Below are 23,673 nucleotides of genomic sequence, written 5' to 3'. Positions count from 1 at the left end.
TCTTATTTGTTTTTCTTTGTACTTGTAAAGTAATCAAAATGATAGATTACTCATAACTGTGGAGTTATGAGTAATCTATCATTTAATCAATCATAACTTACATATATTTTGTTTTTTAGACAAAAGGGGTATTGCTTTGGAGAGCATTTTTTTTTAAATGCTGAATTGAATAAGACAATATTCTAGTCTAAGGGACTAATAGTTCAGACGTTATTAAGGTTTTGTATACACATCTGACATAGTTATTTAGACTAATAATGCATGGTTTCATGTGTATTTTTTAAAGGTAAATCAATTAGATAAACACGAGTCATTTGTTCAACATGAGTTTAGAAGATTGTTATGCATAATAATTTCTATTTTTGATTTGTGTACTTATTTATGCAAACTTATTTACTGTGAGAGATTGCTGACCATTAATTTTATCAGGATATTTTGCACATTTTGATAGGTTATAGGAAACTTTATTTTGAAATTATTTGACTTTAACGGTATTTGAATTGAATATGTCATTACTCAGTTCGTGTCAAATTAACTTTTCTTTTCTTTTTTTCTTTTGTGACCATTGGCCTAACATTGCTTTTTTTTCTTTTCTATGAATATGTCTGAAGTATTATTTCATATTTATATAATTCATGCTGAATCTAATGAGATAAAGTGCGAGCCGATAGGATAGTTTAGAAGTTATAAGGTTTTTTGTGTATAAATATACTAAATTATAATTTAATCTACTTTTAATGCAGTTAAAATAGCTCAAAAATAATCAAAATCCAAACATTCAACAATTATAAAAATATGTTCTACAATTTTTAATTTTCCTTTTACCAAAGAGTTATGCCCATATAGCTGTCCACTATCCATTCGTGTTCAATCTCTTTCGAATTAGCGTCAAAAAATATAAAGAAAGTATGTCGAACATAATATGTTATATATCTATATAACAATGTTAGATGTGTAACTAAGTAAAGATCATAAATAGTACTTTTATATACAACTAAGCAATTACTCTTATCGACGTGTGTTTTATAGGTGGAAACCATACTTATTTGCATATAAAATACAGCGCCTGATTTCTCAAGTGGACCCAGGTCTAGCGCTCCCACATTTCTAAGGGTCCCCTTAATGTTACAAATAATTTATTTTTGTGTTTTTCCTTAAGAATTTTTAAAGTTGTGAGTTAAAAAAAATTTAAATAACGATAAGCTCTAATTTACTAATATATATTAAAATACTTGTGTTATAAATTAAGAATTTAATAAAAATTATAATTTAAAAATTTCAGAATTAAATAACCTGTAAATTTAATTTAAGGTAAGGACCAGGGCGTCCACATTTCTAGATCAGGCCCTGCGAGTATATGTTGTAGCTATGTCAGTCGAATACATGCTTATAAGTACAAAAGTGATCTCTTTGTTCATATAGTCTTAATAATTCTTAACTAATAGTTCTATCTACTAAGGTTTTGGTTTCATTCGATTCAACATAAAAAATATCGGAAACGATGCTCAGTGTAGATGAAAATATTTACTTTTCTCCTCTTTAAGAAGAATCTACCCTCGCCATCTTTAAATTTAAGTTAAATTTTTATTTTGTTAATTAAAATAATAATTGATAACTTGATAATTTTAGAACTTCTATGAAATTTTCCTCAAAACTTAAACGTAATTTAAAACTACATGTTTCTTAATTTTTATATTTGTTAAATTTTAATTTTATTACAGTTTAAATTTAGGAAAATGGATTTAGATGATGCTTAAAAATTCCTTTAACGTTAATGACGTAAAAACAAAGATACTTATCAAAAATCGAAAAACAGGCAACTATATACTATTTAACTACCTATTAAAAACTGTAGAATTGTATGAATTGCAGAATTGTATTGGCATAATTTTGTCAGAAAAAGTTAATAGAGAATCTAAAATACTGCACGCTTTTATGTCTCCAATTGTGATTAGGTGGCGGTCTTGTATTTTACATGCGTCAAAAGATACTTAAAATAGAGTAAATATCCATGATCAGTTTCGTTGTAAAAATTAAATAAAGAGGATTTCCAGCATATTTAGAATTTTTTCTTCCAGTCTCTTTTTAACCCTTTCGGCAGTTAAGTTTGGTCAGGAGAGCCTCTTAAATCATAAAAAAAATTATCTCCTAAATCACGGGTTGCAGATGACTACCCTTGATTTACTTATTCCACAAGGCATGAGGGGAAAAAATTGAGACCATTCACAATATTCATTAACTTCTCTGGAGCCTGCTTGATTGTGATACCCACTGTTAATTATATTTGTTGGAGGAGTACTCAACATTAAGAATGAACTGAAGGAATTAAATACAACTATGTTCAATAAAAATTTTAAAAAAATCATGCTCATGTGCGCTGTAAGTATGAGTTGTAAATTATCTGTGCTACAACATTTTAGAAAATGTAATGATTTTATTGAGTGCAACATTATTGTTATTAGTTAAATGTCTTAATTCTGTCTTGTCGTGTAAAAGCATTTAGAAAACCTTTGACGTGTAATTTTTTTTATAATAAATCCAAATTTATTCACATCTGTAAAAATCATTTTTCGTGTCTATAAAGTATATGTTGTTAAATAAAAATTCATTTAAATTCGTTCAACCGGATTAAAAATATCAGAATTTTTGAAACCACATGCAAAAGCCAAGCAATAACTGTTGAAATAACAATAAAAAATAAATAAATAAATCTCTTAGATTTGCTATGAAATCTACTCAAATAAAGCGAACATTTAAACGCGCGATTCGAGTATCATATTAATAGATATTAAAAATATCGGGATTTACATAATCATGTGGAAATGTGTAGCATTTGAGTGATGAAAAGTAACAGAAATGATACGATACTTAGAAAAACGAGTACAAGTCAAAACTTAGTTATGAGTTAAACTTATGTAAACATACTTAGAGAAACAAGAAAGAAATAGTACTTAAAAGGAGAGTACTGACAAAATAGTATGATAATATTGACACAAAGAAAGCACGTCAAAAGTGATTACTATTTGCAGAATTCGAAACTCGCTTGTCTGATGTATGTACTAAAAGGATAGGGATTTCGGTAACCTATGAAAACCAAAACACGATCAAAAAGTCACTTGGATTAACTATAAACTGAACATAAATAGAGAGTTTTAAAAGTGATTACTAAAATTTGAAATTCAAGCATCATAATTTTGTCGAATTTAGATATTGGAATTTTTTAAACTTTGGAAATTCGTAGCAATATCCTCTGTAAAAAGCGATCAAGAATCTTGGATTTGATGCGTTAAAAACTCAAATGTGCAATTCATAAAGATTCATTCGATGGCTCAGAGGATAGTGAGTTCGTCTTCCAATGAGGTAAACCGGGTTCAAATCCCAGTGAAAGTTGGTCGATATGAATTCCGCATCCGGCTTGCACCAACCACAGTGCTGACGTGAAATATCCTCAGTGGTAGACGGATTATAGGTTAGAGTCCCCTTGTCGTCCGGCTAACCGTGTGAGGTTCTCGTGGTCTTCTCTATGCAACACAAATGCGGGTTAGTTCCATCAAAAAGTCCCCCACGAAAGCAAATTTCTCCCAAAATCCAGGATCCAGGAATTCCCTTGTCTTCTGGATTGGGTTCAAAATTACAAGGCTACGTAGTTGAACATTAGTTGTCGTAAACCCAGGTCGGCATTTCAATGACTGTTATAAAATGAAATAGCTTATTTTATTACGGTCAAGTGCTGCGCGAGCAGTATTTCAAAAGTGGATCGTGCGCCCCCGCATCAAGGGGGTGTTATTTACGCCACTGAAAGATTCGTCTCCCCTTCCAAGACAACATTTGTGATGATTAGGACTAAGTTTTCTTTCTAAGAAAACTATTATTTTTTAAAAGAAAATTGCGTATAGAATTATCAAATCTTATGTACCATTTTTAGAAATACTTTAGATGTAATATTAGAGAAACATGATTTTAAGATTTTAATTTGTTTTATATTAAAAATTTTCAATTACGGTGGACAATTTTTTTCAATAAAAACTCCGTTCACAAAAAATTAACAAAGCGAATCGAACCAAATCTGGCCAAAATATTATTCGCTATAACACCACTATGTGGGTAAACAAACGTGGGCAGTACCTTTTCCCCAAATAAGGATACTGGTTACTTGTTCAGCACAGCAACTGACTGAACAGTCAAAGAAAAACATGTCTAATATGGTGTATGATCGCCTCTAACACCTACACAACTCTCGCACCGGTGTTTCATATTTTTACAAGAGTCCTTATCCTTGCCGGTATTAACGGCACCTTGAGCTCGTTGACGGTAGTTAGATCTAACGATTAGCACAACTCGAGCTGTGCTGATCGTCGAGCTGCAACTGGACGTCCCATACGTGTTCGTTGGTATTAAGGTCAGGGTATATCACAGGCCACTCCCATCGTTGAATATCCTTCGATTGGAGGTATTCACCCACCTACCCACCCTGTGTAGATGGGTGTTATCGTTCATGAAGATGAAATTGGGTCGATATGCTACGCGGAAAATTTTTACATAAGATATGAGGATCTCGTTCCTGTACGATTGACTAGTCAGAGTGCCATAATGACTGCCCAGACTACCTCGACCATTGTGGTCATAGTATCGACAATGTTAGAGGGCCTGTATTGATTCTCCTCAGACGAGAAAACATCTGTAGTCACTGTCCAGACTAAATCGCGACTTATGTCTGAAGAGAACCCGCTCCGTATCACCCTCTGTATTCCCGCACCATGCTAGGCGGTCATTCTTTCAGGTTCATAATCAAAGAGATGCAGATTACAGAGCATCTGGCATATAGGCCACCTGCATTAAGTTTGTGGGAGACTGTTATCTATGAAATCGATGTTTCTGTTGCATCATACGTGTTGCGAGACAGTTGTATCGCTTTTGGCCGTTGGTCTCAAATAACGGTATTGAGTCAGTGTTGTTGTTTTTCTGTGGTCTTGACCAGGTCGGTGGACCTTTGTTCCTATCTCCGTGAACTGTTTCCACAGAGTGGACAACACATTTCTCATAACACCGAGCTCCCTAGAACAGGTAGCCAGTGATTCTTCCAACTATTCGCCATCTTGTGCCATTGTCTAAGCAATGACCACTGGCCATATTAACGATGGGTAAACAAAGAAATTGAAAAAACAAGGATTGGGCTTAAACTATTATGTTTCAAAACGTCCTTACGTTACAAGCTTCGGCGAATAAATGAGGTACCTCTACACAAGAGCTATCCACCACTGCCTTACGATGTCATAGGCCATTGTGTGGCAGAGTTGCCCGTAAAGAGCTTAGCTATAATCTGATACCTTATTTTCGTATTGGCGTTACTTTACATTTCCATGTTTATTTATTTTAAATTTTGTATTTGAATATATACTTTTAATTTAAATTTTTTTAAAATTAAACACTTCGATACCTTTTTAATTTAGTACCTATAACGCAGTTTAACTTTACATAAACAACTGGCATAAACTACTTAGTACGTCTACATACATTAACTACATAACACATACGACAACTTTGCATAAGTGTCTTTTTTTAAATTCAATTAAATGAAAAAATATTTATTCTAGTTTTCTTTTTGTGATAAAATAATTTAAAAGTAAAGTTTTACTAAAATTCTTTGATTTAAAAAATTTTTCAATTTTGGTGAAAATTTGTCCTAATTATTTGAAGAAAAATATCAATTTCTAAATTTGTAATGACTAGGAATTTTAACTATTCAGTTAATTGTATCTATTTTTTAAGTTAAAAATGGAGTTATTAATATTGAAATATATGCGGTGCTTTATATTTTAAGTTAGTTTAGTTTTACGACCAAATTATGTTTATGTACATTTCTATCAAACTGAAAACAATTTTCAGTTATAAACGCAAATGTATTAAGTAAATCTTTATTTTTATATTGCTGATTTGTTTAGCATTTACATACGGAGAGGTTAAGATGTAAACTCTAAAATAGTTCAGAATTTATTCTTTATTTTGAATAAGAACAAAATTTTATTGAACTGAAAATGAAGTCTTTTTATTTCTCTCGAATATAATACTTCGGGGAAAAATATAATTTCAAGTATTACGAGGAATTAAATCGGTAAAAAAAAAAGAAAAATGTAACAGTAACTTCTGCTTGGTCCTTATACAGGATTAATATTTAGTTTTAAAAAAGCGAAAAACTAACTTCATCAGAAATTTTTTTATAAGAACCACTTTTCAATTTTTCTACGCTTAAATAATGTTGCTTTCTCTAGATAGTTATTTTACCCTATATAACAGTATAAAAATAAAGAGTATTAAAACTGAATTGTGTCAAAATGTTTTATAACAGAAAAATATTATGTTCAAACTATATACATGATGTTACTATCTAAGAAAAAGACTGATCAATGCTTGTATATATAACATCATAATATCTGAAATTTTTTCTTATAATGACTAATAACAAAAAAATTTTCTACAACTGCACGTTTGTGTATATTTTATCATGTATGCAAATGAGTAAAGGAATAAAAACTGAAAGACTAATCTAACAGTCAATGGTAACTAGAGCTATTAAATTTAGTGGCTACTTCATAAAAAATCTATAAATATTACAAAGTTTACGATTGATATTTGTTCTTTACTCCTGACAATCTCGTTATCTATGTTAATTAAAAAATCACTTTTGATATATATAATTAAAAAGCCAGGTACTTACCCTTATAATTATGAATAAAGATGTTTAATTAATATTTTTAAATAAATAAAAGATACACTATTCTACATGTGTTGAAAATAATTTAATTAAACCCAACTTTATTTGGTTATAAAAAACCACTACCTACTAGAATTGTGGACAATGTAATATCTGTTAGTAGTGAGTTTTATAACTTAATTTTTATTTGAGAAATTTTACATTTTTACAATATGTAAAAGTTTTAGTCATTTCTTTTGTATCAAAGATATATTAAATTACTACTTTTGTTAAATAGCTCTGTATAATACTCAACAAAAAATATGCGTTAAGGTTTATTATCAAGGGTTCCATCTTAGTAAAAATTGGGACCATTTTCACAAAATATGTTTGGGAAACTTTACAAAATTTATATCTCGAAAACGCCGCTATCTTACGTATCTCAAATTTAAATAAATTATTCTTTATAAAATTATTTCGCAGCTGATTTGCTTAATTCTAAAACAAGTTCAGGCATTTATGTAAACATTTTCTGAGAAATAAAGTATCGGAAGAAATCTTTTCAGGTCCCCCTATTTCATCAATAAACTGAAAAGATATCGCACTATTGTATACCTAACATATTGCTACCTCTCTTGTATTTTCTGGTAAATAAACTAAAAATGACTGTTTTTACGCATTAAATATTGTCACAAAAATATTTACTGTCATCACACTTTTTTTTTCTTCTTCAGAGAGACTGGTCTTAAAAAGTAAAATCTGGATCCACCCCTGATTACTTAGTTAGTGAATAACTTTAAATGCAATCCACTCATTCATAACATATAAATACTGCTAGAATGTTAAAAAATGTGATTACAAAATTAAGTTAATCATCTATGAATGTTGCTCAGTATTAGGTACCAAACTTTATTCCCTTAATTTTAGTACATGGATCTGAGAGTTAGCTAGATTTAGATAAAAATTCATCTCTAGAAATAGAAATTTTAAAGAGGCATAAGATGAAAATATTTTAGCTTTAACCTGATATTTGAACTCTCCACAATTTTTCTAATCAGTTGTAATAACTCTTCTGACATTAAAAAAAAATTAAGTTACTGAATCAAAGCACTAATTTTTATTTTCTCAAATTTTAATGAATATGTAGTGTGGTGTATGAGTGTAATGATTTCAATGCTAAGAATAATTATGTCTATTGTAATTTTTAGTTTAGTTATGTATTTAGATTTTATGTTTTCTGTGCATTAATTATTTTTTCAATTTTTAGGTTTAATCAAAATCATTGGATGTATATCATAGAAGTTAAAATTAAAGAAGATATGCATAAATTTATTGCACTGTCATAATTTTTAAGCCGCATAATTAAAATCCAATTTAAAAAAATTCAATATCAATATCCCTATTGTATTGAAAATGAGAAATTTAACTGATAATCCATTTTGCGTGTTGATATGTTATATTGTCTAAAAGTAAACTTTCAAAGTGGTTTTGAAGTTCCAGTACTGTTAGTAAATTGAAGAAATCTGTTAGCTGTTTTTAATAATGACGCTTTTTTTGTCCCATTTTTTAAAATTTATTTCTTAACGTTGCTGTTATTTTACTCATTCTTGAATGTCATATGATAAATATTTAATCAATTATCTGTAATTTGTCCAATTTTTATTCCTTTCATCAGTTTAATTGTAAAAAATACATATAAATGTTCACAACAAAAATATTATTCTCAAAATACTTCTGTGTTTTTGTAAAGGTTTAAAAATAGACATATTTTTTTCAACATGTCTAGCAAAATTGTTTTAGGTGAACCTCTTTTAAATTGCCCCAGCTCTGATGATACTAATGAAAAACCTTATTTCTGTGCTGAAAAAAGTGCTTTATCTCCACAAAATATTGTTCCTATTGCTGAAACGCCTTTATCTTGTATCATATGTAATAAGATTTTTATAAGTACTAAAGCTTTGAAAAGACACACTATGTTTCATACGGAAAAAAAACCTTACTATTGTTTTCTATAAAAAGATATTTAATTAGACATAGCATTGTTCATTCTGATGAAAAACCATTTTCTTGCTGTACGTGTAACAAGAGCTTTTCAAGAAAACATGGTTTAATTAAGCACATGTTAGTTCATACTAGAGAAAAGCCATATTCTTGTAGTATATGTAACAAAAGTTTTTCTCAAATAACTACTTTAAAATCACACAAACTAGTTCATACTGGTGAAAAACCCTATTCTTGTACTATATGCAATAAAGGTTTTTCCACTAAAAGTAGTTTAATTGACCACGACCTTGTTCATAGTGGGGAGAAAAAGCATTTTTGTAACATATGTAATAAGAGATTTAAAAATAAAAATAATTTGACTAAGCATAATTTAATTCATACAGGTGAAAAACCTTACTCTTGTAGTTTATGTAATAAAAGTTTTTTAAGAAAGGGGGATTTAACTAAACATATCCATGTCCATACAGGTGAGAAACCTTTTTCTTGTAATGTATGCAATAGGAGTTTTTCAACGAGTAGTAATTTAAATGAGCACATTCTTGTTCATACTGGTGAAAAGCGTTATTCTTGTAGTATATGTGCTAAGAGTTTTTTAAGAAAGGGTGATTTAAGTAAACACAGCCTAGTCCATACAGGTGAAAAACCTTTTTCATGTAACATATGCAATAAAAGTTTTTCAACAAGTAGTAACTTAAATGAGCACATCCTTTTTCATACTGGTGAAAAACGTTATTCTTGTAGTATATGTGATAAGAGATTTTTAAGAAAGGGTGATTTAAGAAGACACAGCATGGTCCACACAAGTGAAAAACCTTTTTAATGCAAATATGGAATAAGAGTTTTGTTATGAGCAGTAATTTAAATGAACGCACCCTTTCTCATACTGGAAGAAAATCATATTCTTGTAGTATATGTAATAAGAGTTTTTTAAAAAAGGGTTATTTAGCTAAGCACAGTTTTATCTACACAGGAAAGAAAAAAATATATTTTTTTTTACTCTGTAACAGTGTATTTATGCGATAACAATTTTTCAACACGCAGTTATTCAATTTGCACATCCTCGCTTATACATTAATTCATTAATTTTAAGATAATTTCTACTTTTTTTTTTTACATTTTCATTCATTTTGACAGTTTTCTTTATAAAAACAAATGAAATTATTAAAATAAATTTAAAAAAAGATTGCGTTATTGCAGTTATTAAAATAGTTTTTCCAAAAATAATTCTGAGCAAAAATTTTTACAATTTTATTTTTTAATACATTTTTTATTGTTTATAATTTAATAATAATAATGATTGAAAAATGATTACATTGTAAGCATGGGTGCCACTTTTCAGTTCTGGGGACTGAAATCAGTCTTGCGAGAGAATCGGAAGATTAAGTTTCATAAATTAATTCATTTGTTTTTAATATTAAAATTTCTGTTTTTCCTTAAAAATGTAACAAATATTTTCTGTTAAATAAAAATAAATAATACATTATAATGTAAACATTGTTAATTTTCATAATTATTGCAAAATGATCAAGTTATGATGTAGCTCAGCAATGAAAAAGGAGATTGTCTGATTCAACTTAAATACCTGCTCGCTTACACAGAATTTCTACTATTGTATCTAAATTTTCTTGTTTCCCCCCCCCCTCAATGTTTTGAATTGCTGGCCAAAATGAAATTGAGATTATTATTATAGTTTTTTTTTTCATTATTATTATTTTTTAGAGAAATTTATAGAGAGAACAAAAAAAAGTAAAAAAGTTGTCTAAAGTAAGAACTCCCCCAGCATTCGTCTGAACCCGTGGCGGTGACTATGGTAACGAGGTATAACTATTTCAAGTAGGGGCGTGGGGTCACTGTTTAGGACAGGCTTTGGCTTGGGTCAGCTAGAGAAAAATAATCTTTTTCTTTGGTCTATTGTGTTAGTCCTAGAGTGAAGAGAAGATAATGCACTATTCTTGTTTCCATATCACAGATGGTCTCGGACTTTGTTACGAGGGGTGTTCTTACCTTAGACAAACTATATAGCTTCATGAAAAAATTAGTGGTTTATTATTCTGTGATTGATCTACAAATTTATCTGCTATTTTTTTCTTGTTTGCTGTAAAATAGAAATTAATAAAATTTAAAAAAATTATATAATTAATTTAATATATGAGTCATTATCATAGAAAGGTACATTTTGGAGTCAGTGAGCTATAAATTTCTGAAAATTCTAGTAAACAACTCTAGATTGTGTTAATTGGTTAAAAAAAAAAGAGTTCAATTTTGAAATATTTTTAAGAGTGGTAATATCCTATATTGTAAGGTCTACAAATTACTATATTTTGAATTATGTAATTTGTGTTTTTGTCATCTATAATTTCATTACTTCAAATGATGTAAATACCTTACAAGTTAAAAGCTTTCAATGACTATCCAGTTAAACAATAAATAATTTTGTGAAAAATTCTGAGACTCCCTTAAATTCCTGAAATATTGCAAAATCACTGACTAACTGGATTGATGACTTTTCTTCAAACCCCACTCTGTAATGTTGTCCTAGCTCTGTGTTTCTATTTATAATTTTTAAGACTAGTAGTACTTTACCTACTTATCTTCTTCACGCCAGCTGGCACACAAGGCCTCAAGTCTTTTTGCTTGCACTCCTGTCCTGAGCCAGTCCTCTTGCCTCCTTCCATCCATTTAGCCCTGCAATTTTGCTTATATTAGTAGATCTTTTTTTGAAATAGTGTTTGTCCCGAAAATTTTAAAAATTATTCTTATGCATTTGTTCTGGAATGTTTCTAGTTTTTCGGTTTTGTGGTGGCTTCAACATTCAGCACCATATAAAAGTATGGAGTGAACAACAGCTTTAAAAACATTTGTTTTAGTGGAGATTTTTACATTTGAAGCTCTCCAAAATTTTTGAAGGCTTCTGAAACAGGTTCTACCTTTTATGATTCTTTAGTTTACATCATCGTTGCTGCCTCCTTGTTAATTTGCTATTGCTTCAAGGTATGTGAAAGAATCAATTTCTTTAACTACAGAATTTCTTTTTATTTTCTTATTAAATTTTGCATTTATTCTCGTGGTTTTTGTTTTATTCTTATTAATTTGTTGGCCGATTCTATTTTTATTAAATTCTTCCGTTTTCCTGATTGATGCATCTAGATTAAATTCAAAATGATACTGTTCCAATTCCAATAAAGTCTTCATATTCTCTTTCTTTTTTTTTTAATAACTTAGTATGATCAACTTATTGGATTTATTGATTATAATATTCTTATAACGCTTGAACCGTTTCTCTTAGTGATCTAGCTTAAAGGATCGTAATATATTAGCTTTAATTTTTGAATTATTTATATTTTTTAAGAAAGAGTTGAAAAATTTTATAACACGAAAATTTTTTTGCTTATTACTTAAAAGAATTTTTTTAAAAAAACAGGCATATAAATTTTTTTGTAAATTTTTTTGATTCTATTTGAAAAAAATTGCATGAATATTAAGTTAATTTTTTTTAATTTGTTTAATTCTATCTGTAAAAAAATACATATTAAGTTCTTTTTTTTCCGATTTGATTGTATATGAAGGAAGTAAAAAAATTTCATACATAGTAACTTTTTTTTCTTTTTCGAATTCGTTTGATTTTATACTTACATATTAAGATTTTATATTTCAATTTGTATGAAAAGTTTTCATTCAATTGTGCTTAGTTTTGACTTCTTGAAAATTTCAATCAGATTTCAAAGAATCATCAACTGTTAATTATTTGAGTTCAAAGTTATTGTAAAGTTATACACTCCAGTGTGTGTTATGCTTTTGAAATTATATCAAAAGCTTCATTCTTCACCATGATCAGCATTTTGAATAGTTATTTTTTGAACATACTAGTTTAGGGATTTAAATAATCTCTTGTTTCCTGAAAATCAAAAAAAAAAAAGAAGAAGAAAAAAGCTTCTAACGTTATAGTTGAAGTTGAATAAGATACGGTAAATGATATAATATTTCAGTTTAGGTTCAAAATATGGGTGGGGAAAAGTTTATATTAAAATTTACATTGCGGGGCCCAAGATTAGTTTCACGACATTGTAGGAAATCCTTCAGTGTGTTTTTAACAGACAGAAAAGGAAACCAATGATGTTTACTGTATACGAAGCTTTTATCTTTCAAAAATTAGCTTAGGCTTGTACTTCAGTGAATAAATTAGGGTAAAATTTTGATTTAATACTTTGTTGTTTCTAAATTTCTTATAATGATTTTTTATTTTATTTATGTGCCAAAAAAAAAAAAAATTCTAGAAGAAAGAAGTGTACTGAGAGTGGTGTATATTTTTTTAAAATATGTTTTATTAATTATATCTGCGACTAATCAGTGCTCTGTTCATATTGTCAAGGGAAAAAGTACTATATATTATTTGAACCATGTTTTTCAGTTAATTAAAAATTTTCAAACAAATCACAGTCTTGTTTGTATTTGTCTATTCTTTTAGAACATATAATAATACTGTTTTTTCTCTCCTTTGATTCTAACTAATTAGTTATGTGGTATATTAGCCAGCTGTCACCTGGTTATGTTGCGAATACAAGCGGAAGAAACTGGATTTTTTTTAATACTGAATCAAAGTAAGAGTAATTGTGTAAAAATTAACATTGCTCATAATACTTTGATAAATAAAATATTAACTTCTAAAAACTCGTAAATAAATCTTAATGATAATAAAAAAAAATCAACAGATAAAAAATTAAATTTCACTAAAATTAGATTTCAATAGTTTTAAAGTATTTTACTGCTATTATACAAATTTATTTAGTTTAATTTTATTATTTTATTGGAATTATTTCATTATTATTTAAATTAAACAGTGAAAATAGATTTTTATACTTATGACTGTAACTAAATTAAGGTACTAATTTAAATAAAAAAATTGTATTTTAAAAATCTCATAAGTCTTCACACAAAATATATGATCATTAATATTTAAATTTAGAAAATAAAGGACATATTTACACATTTGTATGCTTTTGCAACACAAAAGTATGAAAATAAAGTAAAGGCAAACATGAACTACTTGTCTCCAAAATTCGCTCCTTAACCAAATAGGCAGTGGGGTTGAATCTTGAATTTCCACCACAGGCCCTAAATGCTTCTGCGTCCCTGATTTTTTTTATTAAGATTTAAGCGAGTTTAAACATAAAGCTAAAGCCAGTGCAGCAGAAAAAAAGGATAAATATTTGAAAAATGTTATAAATGCCTAGTAAAATCGGTGCATCATGAAAAAATAAGTAATTATAACAGTAATTGTAAAAATTTGTATAGTTTAATCAGGTAAAAATTAAATAGAGACCAATTATACTTATTATTTCAATATAATTTATTTTATAAATTTAATTATATTAAGTTAAAATTTATCGTTTATTTGAAATAAATATTTAATTTAAAAAAAATTCAATCCATTTAACTTTTTCAATCAAATAAAATTTTTGTTTGTCTGTCATTTGAGTTTTTTCAGTTTAAAATTCTAGTTAAAAAGCAGTATATTTTCAGGGTTCGTATTTTATTTTTAAAATAAGAAATGTTAATTAATCCAATTTTATTTTCACTTCAGTAAGCTAATTTTTAAACACTGTGCAAAACACGACCTCATTACAAGCTAAGAATATTAATGCCTTTAATTTATTTCGGTCATTCTTCCTGTTTTAATTAAAATATTGGTTATTCTATAATTTTGTATCTCTTGATTAAGTTTTTAATAAAATTTGCAGTTATAAATTCTGATTAAATATTTATCTAAATTGAAATATCTTGGGAGTTATAATACTTGTAATAAAATAAAACTTGTAATGGACAATATAAAACAGTTAATGAGCTTAGAGCAGTACTGTAGTTGGGGGTAACCCAAGGGAATGCCGTTCCCTAAAATATTTTGTTTGCTATCGTGAAAAAGATTTCAGTTTTTTCCTTCCGTTCTCTCTATTTGTTTATTATTTCTTTACGAAGTGAAGCAAGGCATTTCTATTCGGAACTGGAAAATTTTTTTTATTTTTTTTTGCATTGACCGAAGTGCAATTTGTACTATTCATATTCGAAAAAGCAAGTGAACTTTCAAATCTGATAGGTGGAATTTTCGTTCTCGTTTATAAACACGCGTAGTGAGAATAGTCCTGCTAAGAAATATAATTTCGGAATTGTATAAAGTGTCTAAAATTTTTGATGTTGCTGAAAAGCTAAGTAATTAAAGTAAATGTTTAAGGAGAACAAAATCTTATTGCTTTATTTTCATTTCATATGGTTTGTAAAATTGTGAATATTAAATGAGGTTATATTTCTTTATAACTCTATCTTACATATTTTATAATCTGGGAAACAAAGGAACCAGTCAAAGAACAAATAATTATGTTCAAGCAATAAAAAAAAAGGTGATTGCTAAGTTTACTTACGTTTTATTTCAATAAAGGCACTTTAAAATAAGTAACATAAGTTAATACCAATGTGAACTTATCTTACTGTTAACTTGAACAAAACAAATCTGTATCCTTTCTGCTTACATGAATATATACATTTTTTACCTACTTAGCAAACCTACAAAGCAGCGTGTTTAACGAATAAATAGTACTTTTCAAATATACTATTTATTCGAATGCTAATAAAGTACTTTTCAAGTGCTAATGAAGAATTGTGTACTCGTAGTATTAATAGAATTGCTTTATCAAGAGCTTTCTTGATGAATGCATCAAAGATAAAAAATAATGTGAATTGGTTGCAAATCCCCCTTTTTAAAAAAAAAAAAAAAAAAAAAAAATGTCTTCATTTCAGAATTAAAGCTGGCCAAGTAATTTAAACTGGTCGTTTATTAGCCTAATAATGACATACGATAAAATTAGAATAACAATTTTTAGAACAACAGAGTTATTGGTTTTTAAGAGATGAGTTTTATTTATGAATACGGGTTTTTCTCGTTTGTTTTACAAGATTATAACTATCCCGTTACGGGTACTTCATATTTGTTACTATTTGTGAATAAAAGTTTTTGTATTTTTATAAAATAATGGAACTGTTATTTATATAGCTTTATACGTTGCACCTGTAAGAAGGTGAGTTTCTCCAAATATTTGAGTGCAATGTGAAGTAATTGCAGTTATCTATTTTAACTGTTTATCGATAAACTTACTGAAAATTTAAACTTGATTAGTCTAGTGTTATTTGCTAAAAAAAAATTAAGAAGAGAAAGTAAGTATTAAATTTATGAAGCAATGCTTTAAAATTGTATTTGTTCCTCATCCAGTTCGGAATACTATGTCTTTAATGCAAATGAAATTCAGTTTAGATTTGTTATTATTTAATTTAACTGCATTCTCACTGATTATGTGCTAATAATTTATAATATTAAATTTTTAAAAAAGCATAAATCGTTTTAAATTAAATACTGAGATGCACATTCTATCGAACCGAAACGTTAGTCATATCTTGTTATGACGTCAGGGGAGGACAGCAAGATTTGCTGTTGGGTTTATTTGTTTTCCTTAGGATACATGGTGAACATGCCTTTTCACCTTTTTGACGTTGACTGTGACGTTGGGTGTAGCTAAAAAAGAAGTGTTAAAGATTGACTCCAGATCTTCTCTTCCCGCTCGTTCTAAAAATCGGTGCACTTTAAATAAGTCTTCTTTTCTCTCCTAACTCTTTTTGAGAAATGTAAATATTGCGTTGTGGTTGCTCTTTTCTCAGGTAAGAGCTTTTGTCTGATCTACACTGTGTGATTAAATAATTTTCATAGATTTGTTTTCTTTAAATTAATCTGTAAATCAATTTCATTATTCTATTTGTTTCACTTCAATATTCTCTTGAAGTTTTTATTTGAACTTAGTGCTCGCTCCGCTCATCAACCTTTGCTTGCAACCAATAATTGCTTCTCATACATCATTGTTTTTTCCCTTAAATTTATTGTTTCTTCCCACCCACCTCCAGCAAAAGAACAGAACATTTTGTTTTCGAATTATACTATTATTGTAGCTTTATGTAAAAACATTTTGTTAATATGTCAATCGTAATGAAGTAGACGATTACCTAGATTTGAAAAATAGTCTTCCCCTGAAAAAAATTTACCTAAGGAATACGTATAGTGGAACTCATTATAGAGAAATAAATAAATGAATAATTTTTAATAATTAAACCGTTGACGAGACTTATAGTAATTCAAGTAAGAAAAGGTTTTAGGTATTTATCGTTGCTTATTAATTTTCTACTAAAGAAGATAATAAGTTAAACTTTAATGCAGAAATCTAAAAAAAAATTCTCAAACTTATATTTGAAAAAACTATCAAACGAATTCGAATTTAGAAGCATAATTCGCATTACGTTCACAAATAAAAATAGCTCTATATTTTGAAGCATATACTTGTAGCCACTATGTCGTCGTACTCAATGTTGTAGGTAATATTGGTTGCTAAGAAAATTGATTGGTTGCTGTTGAAAATATTAATTATTTCATTTATTCTAAATTAAAGAAAAATTTTGCTAAGTTATAATTTGTGGAACACTATTTGGTTGCACTATTTGAACTACACAGATTTGATTTAGCAAATTTACAGGGTAACGGTAGTTAGGGGAAATAAAAAGAGTGACAGCAAAATTATTTTTTTCAACAATTGAAATTTTTTGGCTTACTCTAAGTTTATCTGAACTCACTTCTTCTATACCTTAAATTTTAAATTACTTTTGGATGTGAAAGAAAATTTGCAACGAAAGGTTTCTCCTTTGATATGGCACCCTCTTTCTTAAGTACTGAGTTATCGCGGACTAATTAATAGTTTTGTCAGAAAAAACATAAGTATTATAGGGGCTTGACGAATAGCGTTTGTTAGATTGCCTATGAAAGTTAAGAAAAGACTATCAAGGTACATAAATTTTTCATCGGATAATCAATCTGGATTCAATCTACTTCAATGGTGATTTGTGGAATTTTGTTATTGTTTCATTTATTTATTTTTTGCTTAAATAAAATATTGCGTTCCCTGCTGTGTATAACTTTTTGGGATTCATTCTTGACGGATTCTCAAAATATATTTCAAAACCAATGATTAGAGAATACTATGTGATAAAAAAGGTGAATAGTGAATTTTTGCAATACTTTTTCAATTAGCAAAATGAAAGTATATGATATTAGTAAGTAGTAATATTGGCATATAGTAGCAGCGTATTGACATAAGGTAATTTCGCTTATTCAAGAAATACAAGTTATATTCATTTTAAGTTTAATGTCTATGCATATTTGCAAACCCAATCATAATTTTTTTCCCATCAAAACCACTTAGACAAGACTTATACAAAACCACTTAGACATATACATCACTTTAACCATCGTACGCTTGTAAAAGGTGACAACAATAAATAATTATAGCACTATTTATTATATAGCTGGAATGAATCAATTGCTTGACTTATGCCAAATTAGACATACGAAGAAAAAAAAAATTCAATGATAGATTTAAAATGAGAAAAGCTTAATCACTTACTCCAAAGTCACAGATAACACTGACAGCCCTCTATGCGACTATTTTGATGACCTTAGAGATAATCTTGTTGGATAGAGAGAGTAAGTGCGGCTTTGAGGAGAACTCCTCCCGACTGAAAGTCTGGGGTTGTCTGCTGCTATGGTAACAAGCGAGAGTACATTTCTAATGGAGTGAAATGAAGGAACGAAGGTGTTGATTGGTTTACTCACTAGGACCCATGCTAAGATTAAGACAAAACTATTCATCCCGCACCCCTATTCGAAGTGACCTTTCCTCGTAACCATAGTACCCGTCACGACGCGAGACGGGTGTCTGGAGGAGTTCTCCTGAAAGCTGCACTATATATAAACCTGTGGTTGTCTATGATCGCTTGACTTCGTCCGTATTATTGGTATTGCGATTGTTCAAGATATTGAGTTCTCAAGACTTTGATGCAAAGAAGATTTTTCTAAAGAGGATCTTGCATCATTTTCTAGGTAAGCTTCACATTTGTATTTAATTTTTCTATTTAAAAATGAATTTAAAATTTAGCTACATGCAATTTTTCTTATATTTTCTTTTATTCAATACATAATCATCTTAACAATATTGCTCTCTTGTTTTTTATACTTAACACTAGCCACCTAACGCACCTTCAGGAACTCAACATTTCTCGGCTCCCCCATCGACCCCGTAGCCTTCGACAGCATCTCAATTATGTTTCGATGAGATGGTTCAATGGGATTCTTTATCCTCCGGCTCCTTGAAATATTTTTTTACATATTTTTACACGAGATATTTTTATTTACTAATTCACATCGCATAGTTTTCATGCATGGCATTCATGCCAATACCTATAATACTTGTAAATCACGCATTCATTTAACTCTTTAAGCCACTGTTGTGTAACAGACATTTTATACTGTTTTCTGGCTCTTCTGTATCGGGTGTTGAAGACATTACCATCCATACTTTTCCTATGCAATTATAGTATCATGTTTGCTCATGCAGCTTTAAGCTTTCTTAAGGAGCAGTTGATATTTCTTAAAACAGTTTTCCGAACGTTTCAGTTTTCCTAATTTGCTGGTGGAAACAAGGTATAACTTAAAATTAAACTTACTTGACTAGATTAGTTAGAATGGCTAGAAATTGAAGCGTATACTTTTTTTCTTCAAGTATTTTTAAATCTATTTATGCTAAAATCAACTTTGATTTTCCACAATATAAAATTAAAAAAATTGTATCTCACGTAGATTTGAAAACATCAAACTTTTCCATTTTTTTTCCCTTTACGATTTTTTGCAATTTGTAAAGTTACATCTATGAGAGACATTTTTCAATGCCCGGATGCGGTGCAAAAGTTCCATTCACGGATGAAAAATAGTCATCCCTATAAATATTGAGGAATTCTACTCTACATTCAATCTACGTTTGTAGAGAAAGTTATATTTTAAATTAATAGGATAAAAATAGAATAAGAGCCCGACTATGATTTACTGGAATTCGGGGCTTGAAACAGAGTCCGAGCTCTTCTTATCTGAAAAATAAAATAAAATACTTTCGTGTATTTCTTTATTAGAATATGATAATTTTAATCATTTGTCTAAGCATCATTAAATACTACAATAAGTTTTCAAAGTAGTATAAAACGGTTGATTATACGGTGCAATTTAAGTTTTTTTTAAAACGAGTGTTTGGAAAGCTTCAAAAAAGAGTCAAGTTTAAAACTTATGCTTAGGAGTTAAGCATAGATTGTCTTTAACTCTGATTTGGGACGGCTGTTCAACGCCGGTCATAAAATAAGACCATACGCTTAGAATGTCTCATGCCACTCTTTCTACATTAAATTCAGCGGTTAAAATAGATTCGCTTACTAATTTTAAAGAATCGTTTTACACAAAGAGTCACAGTAAAAAGTCAATATTCCAATTAAAACATTATTTTCTGAAGTTAATAATTCTGGAAAATATACCCATTAAGAAAATTCCAAAAGTTTTCCGGAATTAACATGTTAAAAAGAATCAAGATAGTTATATTTTATTTTCCCTTTTGAATGACATGCGATTACGTAAGGGAATATCTTGCAACCCATTTCCTTTCAGAATTCCTAAATAAAAGGCAAGATGGGCTGAATTCTAATAGCTTCTCATGATGCAACCGCTTGTAGGCCTGCGACCCTAATGGCCAAACCCTAAGACCCCGACTGGAGAATCCTTTTCTTAAAGAATTTACAATAAGGTGCTAAATAAACTTAGAAGGAACCAATATTTTTATCGTCTATTTAATATATATATATATATATATATATATATATATATATATATATATATATATATATATATATATATATATATATATATATATATATATATATATATATATATATATATATATATATATATATATATATATATATATATATATATATATATATATATATATATATATATATATATATATATATATATATATATATATATATATATATATATATATATATATATATATATATATATATATATATATATATATATATATATATATATATTATTCAATATTTTAAAAAAAATATCCAATGATGATACAAAGCTTGATCTTTCACTCCCACCCCTTGGGGTATGGGGTATATATCTTAAATATGAACCCCTATTTTTTTTATTGCAGATTCATATTCTACCAAAAAAAGTAACGCTATTTGAGTTAAAGGTTTGTGTCTTTTACTTCATAGATGGCTCTGTAATTGAGAAAATTTAAAAGGGTTTAAACTGTTTACAATGTCTTGATACCTCGGGACTCAGCAGATTGAAAAAATAAATAAATAAAATAAAACTAAAAACGTTTCGGTTTTTTTTCAAAAAAAAAGGGAAAACGTGTCTTTTTTTAATGTATTAATCTGAAAATAAGATAAAAAAATTTTAAAAAATTTTGGCATTTTCTTCGAAAAAAATAAACAAATAATAAAGAAATAAAAAAAAAATATTTAAAAAAGTCGATAGTATTTTTTTTTTTCAACGAGTCCATTTTAATCTCATGTGTCTCGAGATTCGCCATCTTATACAGCTTGTATCCAAATCGGGTTACTTTTTCCTGGAGAATTCGAATCTGCAAAAAAATAGGGGCTTATATTTCGGATTCAAGTTGCCTCCACAATGCATCCGGGAGGAAAGATAAAGTTTAGTATCATCGGATAGCTTTTAAAATTATTGGATGTGTTGTGTCGAGTTTTACTTTTCCGGTCCGATGCGATGATATATAACCTTTCTCAAACTGTTTTTACACCATATCACCATATATGGGTGTGTGTGCTTGTAACACACCTTAACTTGTTAGGGAATAAGTTTTCCCTTATTCCCTAAAACGAAACATTTTACGGATTTATTTTGCAAGATTTTCCCTAAATTTTTTTGAGGAGCACAACGTATTAGTGTTCACCTTGATAACTATAACTATTCACATTCTAATGATTATTGAATAAATTTTGTACCCTCCTTCCCTGCCTAAGACCTGTTTTTATCCTTCCCCTCTGCAACGTAGCTATATATATATATATATATATATATATATATATATATATATATATATATATATATATATATATATATACATACCGTAAACCGGGGCGAGTCTACCCATTTTTTCAGTTTGCCAACTTTCAAGTGGTCAAACTTTTGTAAATATTAAAGAAAAAAGGCTTTTAATAGGTGTTTCGGAATCGCTATTTATCCCTCTTTAGAGCTGTGAAATCGATTTTAGAAAATATTAACAGTTACGCTGTTACTGTATATTTTTTATAGAACTGCTGACAAATCTCTCGTATGGGGCGAGTCTATCCATTCGACTAAAATGAATGTTAACATTGTAAATAATCAAATTTTACTATTAAATTGTTATTTTAGTTACTATATAGGATATTTAGGAAGTAAAATTCATAACTTTATTATATATTCCATTTTTTTGTCCATAAAATAACACAAATTGAATGTTTGATAGATTATCACATTTTGATCACAGTTTTGTTTTTATAATCATTAACATTATAAAATAACATTTTTTTCTGATTATTGTTGATAAAAATAAATTAAAATTAATATTATTATTGTTTGGCTTTTATCCTTTGGATAGCTTTTTCCATCTCAGATGGCATTTTTTTGTAACATTTAAATCCATTTGTTTTGCGAATATAATTTCGAACCATCTGTAATAATAAATAATGATTTATTTAACTTGCATTAAATAAAAAAAGTTAATTTTGTAATATAAAAATTGAAAAAAATAGGTATAATAAACATATTTTATATTTACATTTATGTTTAACATATAAATTTTCTTATTAATGATAAATCAATGCAGAAATTTATTTATCAAATTTATCAATGCAGAATTAAAATAATATACTCAAATTCATTTAAAATGACTTAATTTTAATATAAACAAAGTTCTAAATTATATTATTATGCTTTATTAAAACTAAATACGAATGGGTAGACTCGCCCCGCGAATTCTGGCTTTTTGTTTACAACAGCAAAACTTACATTCTTTTTGGGTTTTTTCATATAAAATTAATGTAATCTTAGTCTTAGATAAGTTTATCACTTAACCAAAGTGAAAATAGTAATAATAGTAATATACTTACGGAGCACCAACTAAAAGTTTGCTGATTTTCATTACAAATCTCTCAAAAGACGTTTGAACAGGTCTGTTAAAAAGACACCAAATAAATAAAAACGGATCAAATTACCACAGCGCCATCTTCCTTAGAGTCAGAACTAAGTCCTCCGTCGGTAAAATTTTTTTTATTTGCAATTCAAAATAGTGAAAATTAAATAAAACTAAAATGGGTAGACTCGCCCCGGTTTACGGTATATATATATATATATATATATATATATATATATATATATATATATATATATATATATATATATATATATATATATATATATATATATATATATATATATATATATATATATATATATATATATATATATATATATATATATATATATATATATATATATATATATATATATATATATATATATATATATATATATATATATATATATATATATATATAGGGTGATTCTAAAAAGATGGGAAAAATTTTAGGAAGTGATAGTACACACCCAGACAAACAATTTTTATCAAAGAATGCATGTTCGAAAACAAAACGCAAAGGTGCTGGCGCATTTGGAAAGTTTTTTCATGCAAACGAGAAAGCTCCATTCCTATTGCGAGTTACTGCGCTACGTTATTTGTCGCCAAGATTTCGGACGCTGCAGGGAAAGTTCGCCTATCTTTTCTTCGCCGTTGTACCAGCATAGCCGCTGCCGGCCACTGTTTTGAACACTTATTGTAATCACATGCCATTAAATTTGCTTTTATAACTTAACTTCATCGTTCTTTGTGTATTTTTGCCTCATATAAGAACATAAACTTTGACGCCCTCTAGTGGTTTTGGGTTTTGTTTTCGACCATGCATTCTTTGATAAAAATTTTTTTGTCTGG

The 23,673-nt window shown here is 28.3% G+C and overlaps 1 protein-coding gene across 6 annotated transcripts in view; it reads left to right on the top strand.

Moving 5' to 3' along the window:
* The window catches only part of LOC107451303 (uncharacterized), a 62,293-nt gene that overhangs the window by 12,584 nt on the left and 26,036 nt on the right, over nucleotides 1–23,673 (top strand). Inside the window, exon 3 of one of the 6 annotated variants that reach the window (XR_015435902.1) lies at nucleotides 7,959–11,686. The gene's annotated coding sequence lies outside the window, so the exon portion shown is untranslated. Of the gene's footprint in view, nucleotides 1–7,958; nucleotides 11,687–16,181; nucleotides 16,397–18,237; nucleotides 18,660–23,673 lie in introns of those variants that run through there. The other 5 variants (XM_087169188.1, XM_016067356.4, XM_043050766.3 and 2 more) reach the window with 5 other exon arrangements.

This window comes from Parasteatoda tepidariorum, chromosome 8, assembly GCF_982258835.1.
Source record: "Parasteatoda tepidariorum strain Cologne lab strain chromosome 8, Ptep-v5.0, whole genome shotgun sequence".
Lineage (NCBI taxonomy): Eukaryota > Metazoa > Arthropoda > Arachnida > Araneae > Theridiidae > Parasteatoda > Parasteatoda tepidariorum.
Note: the sequence above shows the minus strand (reverse complement) of the source record. Positions and strands in the feature narration are given on the sequence as shown.